Source organism: Arachis stenosperma, chromosome 10 (genome assembly GCF_014773155.1).
Source record: "Arachis stenosperma cultivar V10309 chromosome 10, arast.V10309.gnm1.PFL2, whole genome shotgun sequence".
NCBI lineage: Eukaryota > Viridiplantae > Streptophyta > Magnoliopsida > Fabales > Fabaceae > Arachis > Arachis stenosperma.
The window spans coordinates 55,166,842-55,191,073 of NC_080386.1; the positions used below are offsets into that span (position 1 = coordinate 55,166,842).

A 24,232-nucleotide genomic window follows, 5' to 3' on the forward strand; every position below is an offset into this window, starting at 1 on the left:
TACTTGTTTATGAGTAGAAATAGAGACAAGGAAACTCTTTTTTATTTTAATCCTGAGATTGAAAGGACCCTTAGAAGATGCCAACAGCAGGCTAGAGCTTTTAGAGCTACTAAGAGTCTCAGAGACAATTCTAAGGAGGAAGATGAAGAATTCACCATGGAGCTAAACAACAACAATAATGTTTTTATTCCTAATGGAGCTACTCAATTTTATTTAGATTCTAGTGTTTGAGTCATTGGTGCACGAAATTGTGATCACTACAACTTCGCACAACTAACCAGCAACTGCACTGGGTCGTCCAAGTAATACCTTACGCGAGTAAGGGTCGATCCCACGGAGATTGTTGCTATGAAGCAAGCTATGGTCACCTTGTAAATCTCAGTCAGGCAGACTCAAATGGGTATAGTGATGAACGAATAAAGCATAAAGATAAAGATAGAGATACTTATGTATATCATTGGTGAGAGCTTCAGATAAGCAAATGAAGATGCCTTCCCTTCCGTCTCTCTGCTTTCCTACTGTCTTCATCCAATCCTTCTTACTCCTTTCCATGGCAAGCTCATGTAGGGTTTCACCGTTGTCAGTGGCTACCTCCCATCCTCTCAGTGAAAATGTTCCCATGCTCTGTCACAGCATATGGCTAATCAGCTGTCGGTTCTCGGTCAGGCCGGAATAAAATCCATCGATTCTTTTGCGTCTGTCACTAACGCCCCGCCTGCTAGGAGTTTGAAGCACGTCACAGTCATTCAATCATTGAATCCTACTCAGAATACCACACAAGGTTAGACCTTCCGGATTCTCTTGAATGCCGCCATCAGTTCTCGCCTATACCACGAAGACTCTGATCTCACAGATGGCTGGCTCGTTTGTCAGGCGAGCACTCGGTTGTCAGGCGATCAACCATGCATCGTGTATCAGGAATCCAAGAGATATCACTAAGCCTCGTATGCTTGTAGAACAAGAATGGTTGTCAGTCACTTTGTTCATAAGTGAGAATGATGATGAGTGTCACGGGTCATCACATTCATCAGTCAAGAAACAGGTGATATCTTGGAACAAGAACAAGCGGAATTGAATAGAAGAACAATAGTAATGCATTAATACTCGAGGTACAGCAGAGCTCCACACCTTATCTATGGTGTGTAGAAACTCCACCGTTGAAAATACATAAGAACAAGGTCTAGGCATGGCCGAATGGCCAGCCTCCCAGTGATCTAAGAACTAGATGTCCAAAGATGATCAAAGGATCTAAAAATAATCCAAAGATGAAATACAATAGAAGGTCCTACTTATAGAAAACAAGTAGTCTAGGGTGTACAGAGATGAGTAAATGACATAAAAACCACTTCCGGGCCCACTTGGTGTGTGCTTGGCTGAGCAATGAAGCATTTCGTGTAGAGACTCTTCTTGGAGTTAACGCCCAGCTTTTATGCCAGTTTGGGCGTTTAACTCCCATTTAGGTGCCAGTTCCGGCGTTTAACGCTGGAATTCTTGAGGTGACTTTGAACGCCGGTTTGGGCCATCAAATCTTGGGCAAGTATGAACTATCATATATTGCTGGAAAGCCCAGGATGTCTACTTTCCAACGCCGTTGAGAGCGCGCCAATTGGGCTTCTGTAGCTCCAGAAAATCTACTTCGAGTGCAGGGAGGTCAGAATCCAACAGCATCTGCAATCCTTTTGAGTCTCTGGATCAGATTTTTGCTCAGATCCCTCAATTTCATCAGAAAATACCTGAAATCACAGAAAAACACACTCATAGTAAAGTCCAGAAAAGTGATTTTTTAAAAAACTAATAAAAATATAATAAAAACTAAATACTAAAAACATACTAAAAACAATGCCAAAAAGCGTACAAATTATCCGCTCATCACAACACCAAACTTGAATTGTTGCTTGTCCCCAAGCAACTAAAAATCAAATAAGATAAAAAGAAGAGAATATGCCATGAACTCCAAAAACATCTATGAAGATCAGTATTAATTAGATGAGCGGGGCTTTTAGCTTTTTGCCTCTGAATAGTTTTGGCATCTCGCTTTATCCTTTGGAATTCAGAATGATTGGCTTCTTTAGGAACTCAGAATCCAGATAGTGTTATTGATTCTCCTAGTTAAGTATGATGATTCTTGAACACAGCTACTTATTGAGTCTTGGTTGTGGCCCAAAGCACTCTGTCTTCCAGTATTACCACCGGATACATACATGCCACAGACACATAATTGGGTGAACCTTTTCAGATTGTGACTCAGCTTTGCTAGATTCCCCAACTAGAGGTGTCCAGGGTTCTTAAGCACACTCTTTTTGCCTTGGATCACAACTTTATTTCTTTTTTTTTTTCGTTTTCTTTCTTTCCCCCTTTTTTTCGGTTTTTTTTTTTTTCGCTTGCCCCCTTTTTTTTTGTATTCACTGCTTTTTTTTTTCTTGCTTCAAGAATCATTTTTATGATTTTTCAGATCCTCAGTAACATGTCTCCTTTTTCATCATTCTTTCAAGAGCCAACATTCATGAACCACAAATTCAAAAGACATATGCACTGTTCAAGCATATATTCAGAGAACAAAAGTGTTGCCACCACATCAAGATAATTAAACTGTTATAAAATTCAAAATTCATGCAATTCTTTTCTTTTTCAATTAAGAACAATCTCTAAGAAAGGTGATGGATTCATAGGACATTCATAACTTTAAGGCATAGACACTAAGACACTAATGATCATAAGACACAAACATGGATGATATAAAGCACTAAAATTTGAAAAACAGAAAATTAAAGAACAAGGAGATTAAAGAACGGGTCCACCTCAGTGATGGCGGCTTGTTCTTCCTCTTGAAGGTCTTATGGAGTGCTTGAGCTCCTCAATGTCTCTTCCTTGTCTTTGTTGCTCCTCTCTCATGATTTTTTGATCTTCTCTAATTTCATGGAGGAGGATGGAATGCTCTTGGTGCTCCACCCTTAGTTGTCCCATGTTGGAACTCAATTCTCCTAGGGAGGTGTTCAGTTGCTCCCAATTGTTTTGTGGAGGAAAGTGCATCCCTTGAGGTATCTCAGGGATCTCATGATGAGAGGGGTCTCTTGTTTGCTCCATCCTTTTCTTGGTGATGGGCTTGTCCTCATCAATGGGGATATCTCCTTCTATGTCAACTCCAACTGAATAATAGAGATGACAAATGAGACGGGGAAAGGCTAGCCTTGCCAAGGTGGAAGACTTGTCTGCCACTTTATAGAGTTCTTGGGCTATAACCTCATGAACTTCCACTTCTTCTTCAATCATGATGCTATGAATCATGATGGCCCGGTCTAGAGTAACTTCAGACCGGTTGCTAGTAGGAATGATTGAGCGTTGAATGAACTCCAACCATCCTCTAGCCATGGGCTTGAGGTCATGCCTTCTCAATTGAACCGGCTTGCCTCTTGAATCTCTCTTCCATTGTGCGCCCTCTTCACATATGACTGTGAGGACTTGGTCCAACCTTTGATCAAAGTTGACCCTTCTAGTGTAAGGATGTTCATCTCCTTGCATCATGGGCAAGTTGAATGCTAACCTTACATTTTCCGGACTAAAATCCAAGTATTTCCCCCGAACCATAGTAAGATAATTCTTTGGATCCGGGTTCACACTTTGATCATGGTCCTTGGTGATCCATGCATTGGCATAGACTCTTGAACCAAGATTCCGATTTGTTGAATGGGGTTGGTAAGCACTTCCCAACCTCTTCTTCGGATCTCATGGCGGATCTCCGGATATTCACCCTTTTTGAGTGAAAAGGGGACCTCGGGGATCACCTTCTTCAAGGCCACAACTTCATAGAGTGGTCTTGATGCACCCTTGAGATGAATCTATCCATCTCCCATGACTCGGAGGTGGAAGCTTTTGCCTTCCCTTTCCTCTTTCTAGAGGTTTCTCCGGCCTTGGATGCCATAAATGGTTATGGAAAAACAAAAAGCAATGCTTTTACCACACAAACTTAAAAGGTTTGCTCGTCCTCGAGCAAAAGAAGAAAGAAGTAGAAGAAGAAGAATGAGGGAGAAGGAGATGGCTTATGTATTCGGCCAAGGAGGGGGGAAGTGGTGTTTAGGTTGTGTGAAATGAAGGAGTGAAGAAGGGTATTATAGGAGAGAGGGAATAGGGTTCGGCCATATTGGGTGGGTTTGGGAGGGAAAGTGGTTTGAATTTGAAGGGTGAGGTTGGTGGGGTTTTATGAAGGATGGATGTGAGTGGTGAAGAAGATGGGATTTGATAGGTGAAGGGGTTTTGGGGAAGAGGTAATGAGGTGATTGGTGAATGGGTGAAGAAGAGAGAGAGAGTGGTGGGGTTGGTGGGGATCCTGTGGGTCCACAGATCCTGTGGTGTCAAGGAAAAGTCATCCCTGCACCAAATGATTCAAAATCACGTTTTGAGCCATTTTTGGCGTTAAACGCCGGGCTGGTGCCCATTCTGGCGTTTAACGCCAGGTTCTTGCCCTTTTCTGGCGTTTAACACCAGTCTGGTGCCCCTTTCTGGCGTTAAACGCCCAGAATGGTGCCAGACTGGGCGTTAAACGCCCACCTGCTAGCCTTACTGGCGTTTAAACGCCAGTAGGTTCTTCCTCCAGGGTGTGCTGTTTTTTCTGTTTTTCATTCTGTTTTTGCTTTTTCAATTGATTTTGTGACTTCTTATGATCATCAACCTACAAAAAATATAACAAAAGAAAATATATAAAATATAACATTGGGTTGCCTCCCAACAAGTGCTTCTTTAATGTCAGTAGCTTGACAGAGGGCTCTCATGGAGCCTCACAGATACTCAAGCAATGTTGGAACCTCCCAACACCAACTTAGTTTGAATGTGGGGGTTCAACACCAAACTTAGAGTTTGGTTGTGGCCTCCCAACACCAAACTTAGAGTTTGACTGTGGGGGCTCTATTTGACTCTGATTTGAGAGAAGCTCTTCATGCTTCTTCTCCATGGTGACAGAGGGATATCCTTGAGCCTTAAACACAAAGGATTCTTCATTCACTTGAATGATCAGTTCACCTCCATCAACATCAATCACAGCCTTTGCTGTGGCTAGGAAGGGTCTGCCAAGGATGATGGATTCATCCATGCACTTCCCAGTCTCTAGGACTATGAAATCAGTAGGGATGTAATGGTCTTCAATCTTCACCAATACATCCTCTACAAGTCCATAAGCTTGTTTTCTTGAGTTGTCTGCCATCTCTAGTGAGATTCTTGCAGCTTGCACCTCAAAGATCCTTAGCTTCTTCATTACAGAGAGAGGCATGAGGTTTACACTTGACCCTAAGTCACACAGAGCCTTCTTGAAGGTCATGGTGCCTATGGTACAAGGTACTGAAAACTTCCCAGGATCTTGTTTCTTTTGAGGTAATTTCTGCCTAGACAAGTCATCCAGTTCTTTGGTGAGCAAAGGAAGTTCATCTTCCCAAGTCTCATTTCCAAATAACTTGTCATTTAGCTTCATGATTGCTCCAAGGTATTTAGCAACTTGCTCTTCAGTGACATATTCATCCTCTTCAGAGGAAGAATACTCATCAGAGCTCATGAATGGCAGAAGTAAATCCAATGAAATCTCTATGGTCTCATTTTGAGCCTCAGATTCCCATGGTTCCTCATTTGGGAACTCAGTGGAGGTCAGTGCACGCCCACTAAGGTCTTCCTCAGTGGCGTTCACCTCCTCTCCTTCCTCTCCAAATTCGGCCATGTTGATGGCCTTGCACTCTCCTTTTGGATTTCCTTCTGTATTGCTTGGAAGAGTACTTGGAGGGAGTTCAGTAATTTTCTTACTCAGCTGTCCCACTTGTGCCTCCAAATTTCTAATGGAGGATCTTGTTTCAGTCATGAAACTTTGAGTGGTTTTGATTAGATCAGAGACCATGGTTGCTAAGTCAGAGGGGTTCTGCTTAGAATTCTCTGTCTGTTGCTGAGAAGATGATGGAAAAGGTTTGCCATTGCTAAACCTGTTTCTTCCACCATTGTTGTTGTTGAAACCGTGTGAGGTCTCTCTTGAATTCTTCCATGAGAAATTTGGGTGATTTCTCCATGAAGAATTATAGGTGTTTCCATAGGGTTCTCCTAGGTAATTCACCTCTTCCATTGAAGGATTCTCAGGATCATAAGCTTCTTCCTCAGATGAAGCATCCTTAGTACTGCTTGGTGCATTTTGCATTCCAGACAGACTTTGAGAAATCAAATTGACTTGTTGAGTCAATATTTTATTCTGAGCCAATATGGCATTCAGAGTATCAATCTCAAGAACTCCTCTCTTCTGACTTGTCCCATTGTTCACAGATTCCTTTCAGAAGTGTACATGAATTGGTTATTTGCAACCATTTCAATGAGCTCTTGAGCTTCTGTGGGCGTCTTCTTCAGATGAAGAGATCCTCCAGCAGAGCTATCCAAAGACATCTTGGATAGTTCAGAGAGACCATCATAAAATACCTATGATCTCCATTCAGAAAGCATGTCTGAGGGGCACTTCTGATTAATTGTTTGTATCTTTCCCAAGCTTCATAGAGGGATTCTCCATCCTTCTGTCTGAAGGTTTGGACTTCCACTCTAAGCTTACTCAATTTTTGAGGTGGAAAGAACTTTGCCAAGAAGGCATTGACTAGCTTTTCCCAGTCTAGACTTTCTTTAGTTGGAGTCCAACCAATCCTAGCTCTGTCTCTTACAGCAAAAGGGAATAGCATCAGTCTGTAGACCTCAGGATCAACCCCATTAGTCTTGACTGTGTCACAGATTTGCAAGAACTCAGCTAAAACTGATGAGGATCTTCCAATGGAAGTCCATGGAACTTGCAATTCTGTTGCATTAGAGAAACTAACTGAGGCTTAAGCTCAAAGTTGTTTGCTCCAATGGCAGGGATAGAGATGCTTCTCCCATAGAAGTCGGGAGTAGGTGCAGTAAAGTCACCCCAGCACCTTCCTTGCATTGTTGGCATTGTTGTTGTTTTCGGCTGCCATAGGTTCTTCTTCCTTGAAGAATTCGGTCAGGTCCTCAACAGAGAATTGTGCCTTAGCTTCTCTTAGCTTTCGCTTCAAGGTCCTTCAGGTTCAGGGTCAGCTTTCAACAAGAATGCCTTTGTCTTTGTTCCTGCTCATATGAAAGAGAAGAAACAAGAAAATATGGAATCCTCTATGTCACAGTATAGATTCCTTGAGGTGTCAGAGGAAAAGAAAAATGGAATACAGAGGTAGAAAATTCGAACTTATCAAAGAAGATAGAGTTCGAATTTGCATTAAGGAATAGTGTTAGTCCATAAATAAAGGATGTGAAGAAGGGAAGTATTTTCGAAAATTAAGTAAAAGATTTTGAAAACATTTTGAAAACATTTAATTGATTTTCGAAAATAAAGTGGGAAAGAAATCAAGTGATTTTTGAAAAAGATTTTGAAATTAGAATTAAAAGATTTGATTGAAACTTATTTTGAAAAGATGTGTTGAGAAGATATGATTTGAAACAATTTTAAAAAGATTTGATTTTAAAATTAATGACTTGCCTAACAAGAAAAGATATGATTCAAACATTAAACCTTTCTCAACAGAAAAGGCAACATACTTGAGATTTTGAATCAAATCATTAATTGTTAGAAAGTATCTTTGAAAAAGGAAAGAAATTGATTTTGAAAACATTTGATTGAAAAGATATGATTTGAAAAAGATTTGATTTTAAAAAACTTTGAAAACTTGAAAAAATTGATTTTGAAAACAAAATCTTCCCTCTTGTGCCATCCTGGCGTTAAACGCCCAGAATGGTGCACATTCTGGCGTTTAACGCCAAAACTTCTACCCTTTTGGGCGTTAAACGCCCAGCCAGGCACCCTGGCTGGTGTTTAAACGCCAGTCTGTCTTTTTCACTGGGCATTTTTGAATGCCCAGCTTTTTCTGTATAATTCCTCTGCAGTATGTTCTGAATCTTTAATTCTCTGTATTATTGACTTGAAAAGACACAAATTAAAAATATTTTTTGGATTTTTAATAATGATAATAATCAAAATGCAACTAAAATCAAATAACAATGCATGCAAGACACCAAACTTAGCAGTTTGTATACTATTGACACTAACAATGAGAATGCACATAAGAATAACAAACACACTCAAGTCATAGAATTCAAAGATCAAAACAAGGAAATCATCAAGAACAACTTGAAGATAAATGAAGACACATGCATAAATTTGAAAATGCAAGAGAACAAAACAGTAATTGACACTAAACTTAAAATGAGACACTAGACTTAAACAAATATTTTTTTTTGTTTTTTATGATTTTTTTGTGCTTTTTTTGTAAATTTCAAAATTCTTATTCCAGGAATCATGCAATGTTAGTCTAAAGCTTTAGTCTAAAGGAATTAGACATAGCTAGCTAAGCTTCAGCAGGACATTGCATTCAAGAGCTAAATTGATGATGATCAATCAGCTTTGGTGATGATAAGAACATCACCTTGAAACACTAGAATTCATTCTTAAGAGCTCTGAAGAAAAATAATACCTAATCTAAGCAACAAAATGAACCGTCAGTTGTCCATACTCGAACAATCCCCGGCAACGGCGCCAAAAACTTGGTGCACGAAATTGTGATCACTACAACTTCGCACAACTAACCAGCAAGTGCACTGGGTCGTCCAAGTAATACCTTACGCGAGTAAGGGTCGATCCCACGGAGATTGTTGCTATGAAGCAAGCTATGGTCACCTTGTAAATCTCAGTCAGGCAGACTCAAATGGGTATAGTGATGAACGAATAAAGCATAAAGATAAAGATAGAGATACTTATGTATATCATTGGTGAGAGCTTCAGATAAGCAAATGAAGATGCGTTCCCTTCCGTCTCTCTGCTTTCCTACTGTCTTCATCCAATCCTTCTTACTCCTTTCCATGGCAAGCTCATGTAGGGTTTCACCGTTGTCAGTGGCTACCTCCCATCCTCTCAGTGAAATGTTCCCATGCTCTGTCACAGCATATGGCTAATCAGCTGTCGTTCTCGGTCAGCCGGAATAAAATCCATCGATCCTTTTGCGTCTGTCACTAACGTCCCGCCTGCTAGGAGTTTGAAGCACGTCACAGTCATTCATCATTGAATCCTACTCAGAATACCACAGACAAGGTTAGACCTTCCGGATTCTCTTGAATGCCGCCATCAGTTCTCGCCTATACCACGAAGACTCTGATCTCACGGAATGGCTGGCTCGTTTGTCAGGCGAGCACTCGGTTGTCAGGCGATCAACCATGCATCGTGTATCAGGAATCCAAGAGATATTCACTAAGCCTCGTATGCTTGTAGAACAAGAATGGTTGTCAGTCACTTTGTTCATAAGTGAGAATGATGATGAGTGTCACGGGTCATCACATTCATCAAGTTGAAGAACAGGTGATATCTTGGAACAAGAACAAGCGGAATTGAATAGAAAACAATAGTATTGCATTAATACTCGAGGTACAGCAGAGCTCCACACCTTAATCTATGGTGTGTAGAAACTCCACCGTTGAAAATACATAAGAATAAGGTCTAGGCATGGCCGAATGGCCAGCCTCCCAGTGATCTAAGAACTAGATGTCCAAAGATGATCAAAGGATCTAAAAATAATCCAAAGATGAAAATACAATAGTAAAAGGTCCTACTTATAGAAAACTAGTAGCCTAGGGTGTATAGAGATGAGTAAATGACATAAAAATCCACTTCTGGGCCCACTTGGTGTGTGCTTGGGCTGAGCAATGAAGCATTTTCGTGTAGAGACTCTTCTTGGAGTTAAACGCCAGCTTTTATGCCAGTTTGGGCGTTTAACTCCCATTTAGGTGCCAGTCCGGCGTTTAACGCTGGAATTTCTTGAGGTGACTTTGAACGCCGGTTTGGGCCATCAAATCTTGGGCAAAGTATGGACTATCATATATTGCTGGAAATCCCAGGATGTCTACTTTCCAACGCCGTTGAGAGCGCGCCAATTGGGCTTCTGTAGCTCCAGAAAATCCACTTCGAGTGCAGGGAGGTCAGAATCCAACAGCATCTGCAGTCCTTTTGAGTCTCTGGATCAGATTTTTGCTCAGATCCCTCAATTTCAGCCAGAAAATACCTGAAATCACAGAAAAACACACAAACTCATAGTAAAGTCCAGAAAAGTGATTTTTAACTAAAAACTAATAAAAATATAATAAAAACTAACTAAAAGATACTAAAAACATACTAAAAACAATGCCAAAAAGCGTACAAATTATCCGCTCATCAGGCATATTTTGGATACTACTTTGAGGTGCATTGTGGTTTTATTTATTTCAGGAAAAATCCAGGCGAGTTTGGCAGAGTTCGTGCTCAATAAAAAGGAAGAAAATTGATGCTGCCAAGCTGGCACGAAATGCCACTACCTAGCATTTGGCGGCAGATGCCTCGTAATGCGTGTGAGCCTTTTGTCAAATTGGCACCAAATGCCATGACCTAGTGATGAGCGGATAATTTATACGCTTTTTGGCATTGTTTTTAGGTAGTTTTTAGTATGATTTAGCTAGTTTTTAGTATATAATTATTAGTTTCCATGCTAAAATCACATTTCTGGACTTTACTATGAGTTCAGGTTTTTTTTTTGTGATTTCGGGTATTTTTTGGCTGAAATTGAGGGACCTGAGCAAAAATCTGATTCAGAGGCTGAAAAAGGACTGTAGATGCTGTTAGATTCTAAACGCCCAAACTGGCACCAAAGCTGGCGTTTAACTCCAAGAAATGCCTGTGCGCGTGAAAGCTTCAATGCTCAGCCTAAGCACACACCAAGTGGACCCCGGAAGTGGATTTCTGCATCATTTACTTATTTCTGTAAACCCTAGGTTACTAGTTCACTATAAATAGAACCTTTTACTGTTGTATTTTCATCCTAGGATGATCCTTTGATCATCTTTTGATCATCTTTGATCTTGGGATCAGGTCTTTGAACCCTTTTTTATTGTTTCATATATTTAGGAGGCATGGCCATTCGGCCATGCCTAGACCTTGTTCTTATGTATTTTCAACGGTGGAGTTTCTACACATCATAGATTAAGGCGTGGAGCTCTGCTGTTCCTCATGAATTAATGCAATTACTACTGCTTTCTATTCAATTCAAGCTTATTCTTGTTCTAAGATATCCATTCTCACTTCAACATGATGAATGTGATGATCAAGTGCGCAAAAGGATCATTGGATCTTATTCCGACACGATCGAGAACCGACAGATGATTAGCCCTACGTAACCCGTACCCGGACCATTTTCACTGATAGGACAGACGGTAGCCATTGACAACGGTGATCCCCCAACATACAGCTTGCCATGGAAGGGAGTACGCATGACTGGATGAAGGCAGTAGGAAAGCAGAGATTCAGGAGGAATAAAGCATCTCTATACACTTATTTGAAATTCCTACTAATGAATTACAAGGAATAAAGTATCTCTATCTTATTTTATATTTTATTCATCTTTTAATTCTCAAAACCCCATAACCATTTGAATCTGCCTAAATGAGATTTACAAGGTGACCATAGCTTGCTTCAAGCCGACAATCTCCGTGGGATCGACCCTTACGCACGTAAGGTATTACTTGGACGACCCAGTACACTTGCTGGTCAGCTGCACGGAGTTGTGAAGAAAGTGTGTGATCACAATTCTGTGTACCAAGATTTTGGCACCGTTGCCGGGGATTGTTCGAGTTTGGACAACTGACGGTTCATCTTGTTGCTTAGATTAGGTATTTTTCTTTTTATTTTCTTCTTCAGAAATTTTTATAACGAATTCTAGAGTTTCAGATGATGCTTTTATCATCACAGGAGCTAGTTGATTCTCATCAATTTGGCTGTTGTATGTAATGTCCTGCTGAAGCTTGGTTGACCATGTCTAATCTTTTTAGACTGAAGCTTTAGACTAACATTGCATGATTCCCGAAATTTGTATTAAAAATTTTGAGTTTCTTATTTTCTTTTTCAAAATAATTTTTGAAAAAATACAAAAAAATTATAAAATCATAAAATCAAAAATATTTTGTGCTTCTTGTTTGAGTCTAGTGTCAATTTTTAAGTTTGCTGTCAATTGCATGTTTTCATTTTTCTTGCAAATTTTCGAAAACTCATGCATGATGTTCTTCATGATCTTCAAGTTGTTCTTGATGATTTTACTTGTCTAATCTTTAAATTCTCTTGTTTTGTGTCTTTTGTTGTTTCACATCTACATTCTCAATTTGTTAGTGTCTCTAGTATGAAAATTTCTATGTTTATTGTCTTGCATGTCTTTCTTTTCTTAAAAATTTTCAAAAATATATTCTTGATGTCCATCTTGACATTCAAAGTGTTCTTGCATGCATTGTTTATTTGATCTTAGTTTTTCATGATTAGTTTCATTTTGTTGTTTTTCTCTCTCATCATTAAAAATTCAAAAAAAATTTCAAAACTTTGTCTTTTCAAGTCAATAATACAGATAATTGAAGATTCAGAACATACAGCAGAGGAATCACAGAGAAAAAGCTGGGCATTCAAAACACCCAGTGAGGAAGGAATTCTGGCGTTTAAATGCCAGCCAGGGTACCTGGTTGGGCGTTTAACGCCCAAGGAGGAAACCAAATGGGCGTTAAACGCTAGAATGGATACCATTCTGGGCGTTTAATGCCAAGTTAGCACCAAGGAGGTAGTTTTGTTTTCAATTCAAATTTTTTTCAAATTTTCAAGTTTTAAAACTAATTTTTCAAAATCATATCTTTTCCATATCCTCTCATATCAATCATATCTTTTTCAAAATCAAATCTTTTTCATTTATTCTTTCAATATTTTTGAATATCCTTGCTAACAATTAATGATGTGATTCAAAAATATCAAGTTTGTTACTTTCTTCTTAAGAAAGGTTTAATATTTGAATTTTAGAATCAAATCTTTTAATTTCTTGTTAGTCAAGTCATCAATTTTAAAAATCAAATATTTTTCAACCATGTCTTTTCAATCATATATTTTCAAATATATATTTTTAAAAATTAAATCTTTTTCAAATCATATCTTTTTCAAATTTTAATTTCAAAATCTTTTTCTAACTTCTTATCTTTAATTTCTCTCTCTCTAATTTTCGAAAATCACTAACAACCTTTTTTTCTTTTTTTTCAAAAACCTTTTTAATTAACTAATTGTCTTAAACTCTAATCTTATTTTATTTAAAAATTTTTGAAAAATTCTCTCTCTCCTATCTCTTTCTATTTACTCACTAACACTTATCCTCCTTTAATAATTCGGACCCTCTCCCTCTCTATAAGTTTGAACTCTTCTCTCTACCTCATCCTTCTATTCCTATTTTCCTCTGACACCTAAAGAAATCTCTATACTGTGACATAGAGGATTCCATACTTTCTTTGTTTTCTTCTCTTTCATATGAGTAGGAACAAAGATAAAGGCATTCTTGTTGAAGTTTATCCTGAACCTGAATGGACTCTAAAGAGGAAGCTAAGAGAAGCTAAAGCACAACTCTCTGGAGAGGACCTGACAGAAATCTTTGAAAAAGAAGAAGACATGGCAACCGAAAATAACAACAATGCCAACAATGCAAGGAAGGTGCTTGGTGACTTTACTGCACCAACTCCCGACTTCTATGAGAGAAGCATCTCTATTCCTGCCATTGGAGCAAATAACTTTGAGCTTAAGCCTTAATTAGTTTCTCTGATGCAATAGAATTGCAAGTTTCAAGGACTTCTATTGGAAGATCCTCATCAGCTCTTGGCTGAATTTTTGCAAATCTGTGACACTGTTAAGACCAGTGGAGTTGATCCCGAGGTCTACAGACTTATACTTTTCCCTTTTGCTGTAAGAGATAGAGCTACTATATGGTTGAACTCACAATCTAAAGATAGTCTGAACTCTTGGAAAAAACTAGTCAATGCCTTCTTAGCCAAATTCTTTCCATCTCAAAAGATGAGTAAGCTTAGAGTGGAAGTTCAAACATTCAAACAGAAAGAAGGTGAATCCCTCTATGAAGCTTGGGAAAGATACAAGCAATTGATCAGAAGGTGTCCCTCTGACATGCTTTCAAAATAAAGCATCATAGGTATCTTCTATGATGGTCTATCTGAGTTATCCAAGATGTCATTGGACCATTCTGTAGGCAAATCTATTCATTTGAAGAAAACGCTTGTAGAAGCCCAGGAACTCGGAAGAAGGGATTTCATGAGATTGATACTCTGAATACCATACTAGCTCAGAATAAAATATTGACTCAGTAAGTCAATATGATTTCTTAGTATCTGATTGGATTGCAAGCTGCATCCGACAGTGCTAAAGAAGCCTCCTCTAAAGGAGAAGCTTATGACCCTGAGAATCCTACAATGGATGTGGTGAATTACATGGGAGAACCCTATGGAAACACCTATAATTCTTCATGGAGGAATCACCCAAATTTCTCATGGAAGGATCAACAGAAGCCTCAACAAGGCTTCAATAACAATAATGGTGGGTGAAACAGGTTTGGCAATAGTAAGCCTTTTCCATCATCTTTTCAGCAACAGACAGAGAACTCTAAGCAGAATAGTTCTGGCTTAGCACCCATGGTCTCTGATCTATCTAAGACCACACTAAGTTTCATGAATGAAACAAGATCCTTCATTAGAAATTTGGAGGCACAAGCGGGTTAGCTGAGTAAAAAGGTTACTGAAACTCCTCCTAGCACTCTCCTAAGCAATAAAGAAGAAAATCCCAAGAGAGAGTGCAAGGCCATAACCATGAACAACATGGCCGAACCTGGAGAGAGTGTGGAGGACGTGATTCCCATTGAGAAAAACCTCATGGGATGTCCTCTGAACGAAAAGGAGTTCCCCTTTGAGGAACCAAGGGAATCTGAGGCTCACACAAAGACCATAGAGATTCTATTGAACCTACTTCTGCCATTCCTGAGCTCTGAAGAATATTCTTCTTCTGAAGAAGATGAAGTTACTACTCAAGATCAAGATGCTAAGTACCTTGGAGCAATCATGAAGCTGAATGCCAAGTTATTTGGTATTGAGACTTGGGAGGATAAACCTCCATTGCTCATTGATGAACTAAATGCCTTGGCTCAGGTGAAGATACCTCAAAAGAAAGAGGATCCTGGAAAATTCTTAATACCATCTACCATAGGCACCATGACTTTTGAGAAAGCTCTGTGTGACCTGGGGTCAGGCATAAAACCTCATGCCACTCTCTGTAATGGAGAAATTGGGAATCTTTGAGGTACACACTGTAAGAATCTCACTAGAGATGGCAGACAAATCACAGAAACAAGATTATAGACTTGTAGAGGATGTCTTGGTAAAGGTTGAAGGCCTTTACATCCCTGCTGACTTCATAATCCTAGATATTGGGAAGGATGAGGATGAATCCATCATCCTCGGTAGACCTTTCCTAGCCATAGCAAAAGCTGTGATTGATGTTGACAGAGGAGAGTTGGTCCTTCAAGTGAATGAGGACTACCTTGTGTTTAAGGCTCAAGGATCTCCTTCTGTACACATGGAGAAGGAGCATAAAAAATTTCTCTCGATTCAGAGTCAAACCAAGCCCCCATATTAAAACTCTAAGTTTGGTGTTGGGAGGCCATCATCATGCTCTGAGTATCTGTGAGACTCCATGAGAGCTCACTGTCAAGCTATTGACATTAAAGAAGCGCTTATTTGGGAGGCAACCCAATTTTTATTTTATCTATGTTAAACCTAATTTTTATTTTATCTATGTTAAATTTCTATTTTCCATTGATATTTTATGTTTTCTTTAGATTGATGATCATGTGGAGTCACAAAAACACTTGCAAAATTGGAGAGGATCATACTGGCGTTTAGTAGCAGAATGGGAATTAAACGCCCAGTCTGGCACCATTCTGGGCGTTTAACGCCAGAAAAGGGCACCAGACTGGCGTTTAACACCATAAAAGGGCACCAGGTTGGCGTTCAACGCCAGAAAGGGAAGAAAAGCTGGCGTTAAATGCCAGAAATGGGCAGCAATCTAGCATTTAACGACAGGATTAGCACTATGAGGGTGTTTACACGCTAGAATGGTACAAGAATGAGAAATTCTTGACACCTTAGGATCTTTGAACCCCACATGATCCCCACCTACCTCAACTCACTCTCTCTCTTCTTCACACCTTCCCATTACACCCTTCCCCAAATAACCCTCACCAATCAACTCCATCTCTCTTCCCCATCACCTCTTCACCACTCACATCCACCCACTCTTCCCCAAAAACCCCACCTACCCCACCTTTCAAAATTCAAAAACATTCCCTCCCAAACCCAACCCTCACACACGGCCACCCCTCTCTTCCACTCCTATATAAACCCCTCATCACTCCTTCATTTTCACACCTCATACACACTTTTCCGTCCCTTGGCCAAACCACTCACACCTCTTCATCTCTTCCATTCTCTTTTTCTTCTTCTCCCTTCTTTCTTCTTTTGCTTGAGGTCGAGCAAACATTTTAAGTTTGGTGTTGAAAAAAGCGTTGCTTTTTTTTTCAATAACCATTAATGGCACCTAAGGCCGGAGAACCTCTAGAAAGAGGAAAAAGAAGGCAAAAGCTTCCACCTCTGAGTCATGGGAGATGGAGAGATTCATCTCAAAGGTCTATCAAGACCACTTCTATGAAGTTGTGGCCAAGAAGAAGGTGATCCCTGAGGTCCCTTTCGTGCTCAAAAAGGATGAGTATCTGGAGATCCGACATGAGATTCGAAGAAGAGGTTGGGAAGTTTTCACCAACCCCATTCAACAAGTTGGAATCTTAATAGTACAAGAATTGTATGCTAATACATGGATCACTAGAAACCATGATCAAAGTATGAACCCGAGCCCAAAGAATTGGCTCATAATGGTTCGGGGGAAATACTTAGATTTCAGTCTGGAAAATATAAGGTTGGCATTCAACTTGCCAATGATGCAAGGAGATGCACGCCCCTACACTAGAAGGGTCAACTTTGATCAAAGGTTGGACCAAGTTCTCATGGACATATGTGTAGAAGGAGCTCAATGGAAGAGAGACTCCAAAGGCAAGCCGGTTTAACTAAGAAGGCTTGACCTCAAACCCATGGCTAGAGGATGGTTAGAGTTCATCCAACGGTCTATTATTCCTACTAGCAACCGGTCCGAAGTAATTGTGGATCGGGCTATCATGATCCATAGCATCATGATTGGAGAGGAAGTAGAAGTTCATGAGATCATACCTCTAGAATTATACAAGGTTGCTGACAAACCTTCCACTTTAGCAAGGTTAGCCTTCCCTCATCTTATTTGTCACCTATGCAATTTAGTTGGAATTGTCATAGAGGAAGACATCCTCATTGATGAGGATAAGCCCATCACTAAAGAGAGGATGGAGCAAACAAGAGATCCCACCCATGGACCTCAACAAGAGCATGAGGAAGTCCCTCATTAAGAAATCCCTGAGATGCCTCAAGGGATGCATTTTCCTCCACACAACTATTGGGAGCAACTCAACACCTCTTTAGGAGATTTGAGTTCCAATATGGAGCAACTAAGGATGGAGCACACCAAGAGGTGCTCAAGGGTTGAGCACACCAAGAAGTGTTGAGTTGCTCCCCATAATTGTGTGGAGGAAAATACATCCCTTGAGGCATCTCAAGGATTTCTTGACGGGGGACTTCCTCATGCTCTTGTTGAGGTCCATGTGTGGGCTCTTTTATTTGCTCCATCCTCTTATTAGTAATGGGTTTGTCCTCTTCAATGAGGGTATCTTCCTCTATGACAATTCTAGCTAAATTGCATAGGTGACAGATGAGATGAGGGAAGGCTAACCTTGCTAAAGTGGAGGTTTTGTCAGCCACTTTGTAGAGTTCTAGAGATATGACCTCATGAACTTCTACTTCCTCTCCAATCATGATGCTATGGATCATGATGGCCCGATCCACAGTTACTTCGGATCGGTTGCTAGTAGGAATGATGGACCGTTGGTTGAACTCCAACCATCCTCTAGCCACGGGCTTAAGGTCCGGTCTTCTCAATTGAACCGGCTTGCCTCTTGAGTCTCTTTTCCATTGAGCTCCTTCCACACATATGTCCATGAGGACTTGGTCCAACCATTGATCAAAGTTGACCCTTCTAGTGTAGGGGCGTGCATTTTCTTGCATCATTGGCAAGTTAAACGCCAACCATACATTTTCTGGATTAAAATCTAAGTATTTCCCCCGAACCATTGTAAGCCAATTCTTTGGGTTCAGGTTCACACTTTGATCATGGTTCTTGGTGATCCATGTATTTGTATAGAACTCTTGAACTATTAAGATTCCGACTTGTTGAATGGGGTTGGTGAGAACTTCCCAACCTCTTCTTCATATCTCATGTCGGATCTCTGGATACTCATTCTTCTTGAGCATGAAAGGAACCTCAGGGATCACTTTTTTCTTGGCCATAACTTCATAGAAATGGTCTTAATGGACCTTTGAGATAAATCTCTCCATCTCCCATGACTCGGAGGTTAAAGCTTTTGCCTTCCCTTTCCTCTTTCTAGAGGTTTTTCCGGCGTTAGGTGCCATAAATGGTTATGGAAAAACAAAAAGCAATGCTTTTACCACACCAATCTTAAAAGGTTTGCTCGTCCTCGAGCAAAAGAAGAAAGAAAGAAGGGGAATAAGAAGAAAATGGAGGAGATAGAGGGAGAGATTAGATTCGGCCAAGGGGGTATAAGGTGTTTGTGATGTGTGAAATTGAAGGAGGGAAGAGGGGTTTATATAGGAGTGGGGGGAAGGGTAGGTTCGTGTAATTGGGGTTGGGTTTAGGAGGGAAAGTGTTTGAATTTAGAGGTAGGTGGAGTTTTTTGGGGAAGAGATATGGATGTGATTGGTGAAGGGTATTTGGGGAAGAGTGTCATGAAAAGGTGTGAGGGTGAGAGAGAATGAGTTGAGGTTGGTGAGGATCTTATGTGGTCCACAGATCCTGAGGGGTAAAGGACTTCTCATCCCTGCTCCATTTAGGCATGCAAAACGCACTTAGAGTGCAATTCTGGCGTTAAACGCCAGTCCTTCTTCCTATTCAGGCATTTAACGCCAGCTTGTTGCCCTGTTCTGGCGTTAAACGCCAGTCTGGTGCCCATTTCTGGTGTTAAACACCCAGAATGGTGCCAGACTGGGCGTTTAACGCCCATTCTACTACTCTTACTGGCGTTTAAACGCCAGTAAGCTCATCCTCCAAGGTGTGCTATTTTTAATGCTATTTTTTTTATTTTGCTTTAATTATTGCAGTTGTTTTTGTGACTTCACATGATCATCAACCTAAAGAAAATAGAAAATAACATAGATAAATAAAATTGGGTTGCCTCCCAATAAGCCCTTCTTTAATATCAATAGCTTGACAGTGAGCTCTCATGGAGCTTCACAGATATTCAGAGCATGGTTGGGGCCTCCCAACACCAAACATAGAGTTTGGTTGTGGCCTCTCAACACTAAATATAGAGTTTGGTTGTGGCCTCCCAACACCAAACTTAGAATTTGAATGTGGGGGCTTTGTTTGACTCTGTATTGGGAGAATCTTTTCATGCTTCTTCTCCATGTGTATAAAAGGAGAACCTTGAGTTTTGAATACAAGGTAGTCCTCATTTAATTGAAGGACCAACTCTCCTCTATCAACATCAATCACAGCATTTGCTATGGCTAGGAAAGGTCTGCCAAGGATGATGGATTCATCCTCATCCTTCCCAGTGTCTAGGATTATGAAATCAGCAGGGATGTAAAGGCCTTCAACCTTTACCAAGACATCCTCTACAAGTCCATAAGCCTGTTTCTTTGATTTGTCTGCCATTTCTAGTGAGATTCTTGAAGCTTGTACCTCAAAGATTCTAGTTTCTCCATTACAAAGAGTGGCATGAGGTTTATGCATGACCCTAGGTTACACAGAGCCTTCTCAAAGGTCATGGTGCATATGGTGCAAAGCGTTTAGTTCATTAATGAGCAATGAAGGTTTATCCTCCCAAGTCTCATTACCAAATAATTTGGCATTCAGCTTCATGATTGCTCCTAGATATTGAGCAACTTGCTCTTCAGTAGTAACTTCATATTCTTCAGAAGAAAAATATTCTTCAGAGCTCATGAATGGTAATAGGAAGTTTAGTGGAATCTCTATGGTATCTATATGAGCCTCAGATTCCTTTGGTTCCTTGTGAGGGAACTCCCTAGTGGTCAGTGGACGTCCCATGAGGTTTTTGTCACCGGGAATCACGTCCTCCTTACTCTCTCCAGGTTCGGCCATATTTGTCATGGTTATGGCCTTGCACTCTCTCTTTGGATTCTCTTATGTATTGTTTGAGAGAGTACTAGGAGGAGTTTCAGTGACTCTTTTACTCAGCTGACCCACTTGTGCCTCTAAATTTCTTATGGAGGACCGTGCCTTGGTCATGAAACTGAGGGTGGTCTTAGATAAATCAGAGACTATATTTGCTAAGCTAGAGAGGCTCTGGTTAGAATTATCTATCTGTTGCTGAGAAGATGATGGGAAAGGTTTGCTATTGCCAAACCTATTTCTCCCACCATTATTGTTGTTGAAGCCTTGTTGAGGCCTATGTTGATCCTTCCATGAGAAATTTGGTTGATTCCTCCATGAAGAATTGTAGGTGTTTCCATAGGGTTCTCCCATTTAATTCACTTTTTCCATTGCAGGATTCTCAGGGTCATAAGCTTCTCCTTCAGATGAGGCTTCTTTAACACTGCCAGATGCAGCTTACAATCCAGTCAGATTCTGAGAAATCATATTGACTTGCTGAGTCAATATTTTGTTCTGAGCCAATATGGCATTCAGAGTATCAATCACAAGAACTCCTTTCTTCTGAATTGTCCCATTGTTCACATGATTTCTTTCAGAAGTGTACATGAACTGGTTATTGGTAACCATTTCAATGAGTTCCTGGGCTTCTGCAGGTGTTTTCTTTAGATGAATAGATCTGCCTACAGAATGGTCCAATGATATCTTGGATAACTCAAACAGACCATCATTAAAGATACCTATGATGCTCCATTCTAAAAGCATGTCAAAAGGACACCTTTTGATCAATTGCTTGTATCTTTCCCAAGCTTCATAGAGAGATTCACCTTCCTTCTATTTTAACGTTTGAACTTCCACTCTAAGCTTACTCATCTTTTGAGGTGGAAAGAATTTAGCTAAGAAGGCATTGACCAGCTTTTCCCAAGAGTTCAGGCTATCTCTAGGTTGTGAGTTCAACCATATACTAGCTCTGTCTCTTACAGCAAAAGGGAAAAGCATAAGTCTGTAGACCTCGGGATCAACTCCATTGGTCTTAACAGTGTCAGAAATTTGCAAAATATCAGCCAAGAACTGATGAGGATCTTCTAATAGAAGTCCATTAAACTTGTAATTCTATTGCATCAGAGAAACTAATTGAGGCTTAAGCTCAAAGTTGTTTGCTCTAATGGCAGGAATAGAGATGCTTCTCCCATAAAAATTGGAAGTTGGTGCAGTAAAGTCACCAAGCACCTTCCTTGCATTGTTTGCATTATTGTTATTTTTGGCTGCCATGTCTTCTTCTTTTTCGAAAAGTTGTCAGGTCCTCTCCAGAGAGTTGTGCTTTAGCTTCTCTTAGCTTCCTCTTTAGAGTCCTTTCAGGTTCAGGATCAGCTTCAACAAGAATGCCTTTATCTTTCTTCCTACTCATATGAAAGAGTAAAAAATAAAGAAAGTATGAAATCCTCTATGTCACAGTATAGAGAGTCCTTGATGTGTCAGAGGGAAAAAAAGAATAGAAGGATGAGGTAGAGAGAGGAATTCAAACTTATAAAGAAGGATAGAGTCCGAATTGCTAATTGAGGAGGAGTGTTAGTCCTTAAATTGAAAGAGATAAGAGAGAGAGTTTTCGAAAATTAAAAAAGAATTTTGAAAATTGGTTAGTGATTTTCGAAAATTGAGAGTGGAAAGGTCGTTAGGTGGTTTTGAAAAAGATAAGAAATTAGAAAAAAAGAGTTTGAAATCAAATTAAAAGAGATATGATTCAAAAAATTTGATTTTAAAAAAGATATGATTGAAAAGATATGATTGAAGAAAATTTGATTTTTTTTAAAAAGAATATGATTGAAAAGATATGTTTGAAAAAGATTTAATTTTTAAAATTAATCACAACATTAATTGTTAGCAAGGATTTTTGAAAATATTATAAGAAAAATGAAAAAGATTTGATTTTGAAAAAAGATGTGATTGATAAGAGAGTATATGAAAAAGATAAGATTTTGAAAAATTAGTTTTAAAACTTGAAAAATTGAAGAAGATTTGAATTGAAAACAAAATTACCCCCTTGGTGCTATCCTCGCGTTAAACGCCTACTTGTCTACCTCCTTGGGCATTAAACGCCCAGTTAGTTAACCTGGCTGGCGTTTAAATGCCAGAATTCCTTCTTCGCTGGGCGTTTTGAATGCCCAGTTTTTTCTTTGTGATTCCTCTACTGTATGTTTTGAATCTTCAATTATCTGTATTATTGACTTGAAAAGACATAATTTTGAAATTTTTTTCTTGAATTTTTAATGATGAGAGAGACAAACAACAAAATGAAATTAAACATGAAAAACCAAGATCAAAACAAAGAATGCATGCAAGAACACTTTGAAGATTATGATGAACATCAAGAACATATTTTTGAAATTTTTTTTTTGAAAAAAAAGACATGCAAGACACCAAACTTAGAAATTTTCATACTAGATACGCTAACAATTTGAGAATGCACATGAGAAACAACAAAAGACACAAAACAAGAGAATTTAAAGATCAGACAAAGAAAATCATCAAGAACAACTTGAAGATCTTGAAGAACACCATGCGTGAGTTTTCGAAAATTTGCAAGAAAAATAAAAACATGCAATTGACACCAAACTTGGAAATTGACACTAGACTCAAACAAGAAGCACAAAAAAAATATTTTTGATTTTCTTTTATTTATAATTTTTTTTTGTATTTTTTTTTCAAAAATTATTTTGAAAAATAAAATAAGAAACACAAAATTTTTAATAAGAATTCCAGGAATCATGCAATGTTAGTCTAAAGCTTCAGTCTAAAAAGATTAGACATGGCTAACCAAGCTTCAGCAAAACATTACATACAACAGCCAAATTGATGGGAATTAACTAGCTCCTGTGATGATAAAAGCATCATCTGAAACTCTAGAATTCATTCTTAAAAATTCTGAAGAAGAAAATAAAAAGAAAAATACTTAATCTAAGCAACAAGATGAACCGTCAGTTGTCCAAACTCGAACAATCCCCGGCAACGGCGCCAAAAACATGGTACACGAAATCGTAATCTCACACACTTTTTTCACGACTCTGCGTAGCTGACCAGCAAGTGCACTGGGTCGTCCAAGTAATACCTTACGTGAGTAAGGATCGATCCCACAGAGATTGTCGGCTTGAAGCAAGCTATGGTCATCTTGTAAATCTCAATCAGGCAGATTCAAATGGTTATGGAGTTTTGATAATTAAAAGATAGATAAACATAAAATAAAGATAGAGATACTTATGTAGTTCATTGGTGGGAATTTCATATAAGCGTATGGAGATGCGTTATTCCTTCTGAATCTCTGCTTTCGTACTACCTTCATTCAATCATTCATACTCCTTTCCATGGCAAGCTGTATGTTGGGGATCACCGTTGTCAATTGCTACCTCCCTTCCTCTCAGTGAAAATGGTCCTCTATGGTTTCTGTAGGGCTAATCAACTGTCGGATTTCTCGTCTCGGATGAAAAATACCAGGCACAGCTACCGCATGGCTAATCAGCTGTCGGTTCTCAATCGTGTCGGAATAAGATCCAGTAATCCTTTTGTGCACTGTCACTGCGCCCCACAGTCACGAGTTTGAAGCTCGTCACAATCATCCCTTCCCAGATCCTACTCGGAATACCACAGACAAGGTTTAGACTTTCTGAATCTCAGGAATGCTGCCAATTGATTCTAGCCTATACCACAAAGATTCTAATCTCGGATTCAGATGCTCTGTTGTCAGGAGAGACAATGTGAATCGTTGAAGAGAGATCCATGAGATATGCATTCAAGCTTGTTTTCATGTAGAACGGAAGTGTTTGTCAGGCACGCGTTCATAAGTGAGAATGGTGATGAGTGTCACTTGATCATCACATTCGTCATGTTCTTATGTGCGAATGAATATCTTTGAATAAGAATAAGCTTAAATTGAATAAAAGAACAATAGTACTTTGCATTAATACTCGAGGAACAGTAGAGCTCCACACCTTAATATATGGTGTGTAGAAACTCCACCGTTGAAAATAC

General features: G+C 39.4%; 1 non-coding gene across 1 annotated transcript; it reads right to left on the reverse strand.

Moving 5' to 3' along the window:
- Positions 1–13,900: 13,900 nt before the first annotated feature.
- On the reverse strand, positions 13,901–14,008 carry LOC130958870 (small nucleolar RNA R71). The gene has a single exon (XR_009077974.1). It is a non-coding gene; the product is annotated as a small nucleolar RNA R71 (small nucleolar RNA).
- Positions 14,009–24,232: the final 10,224 nt, after the last annotated feature.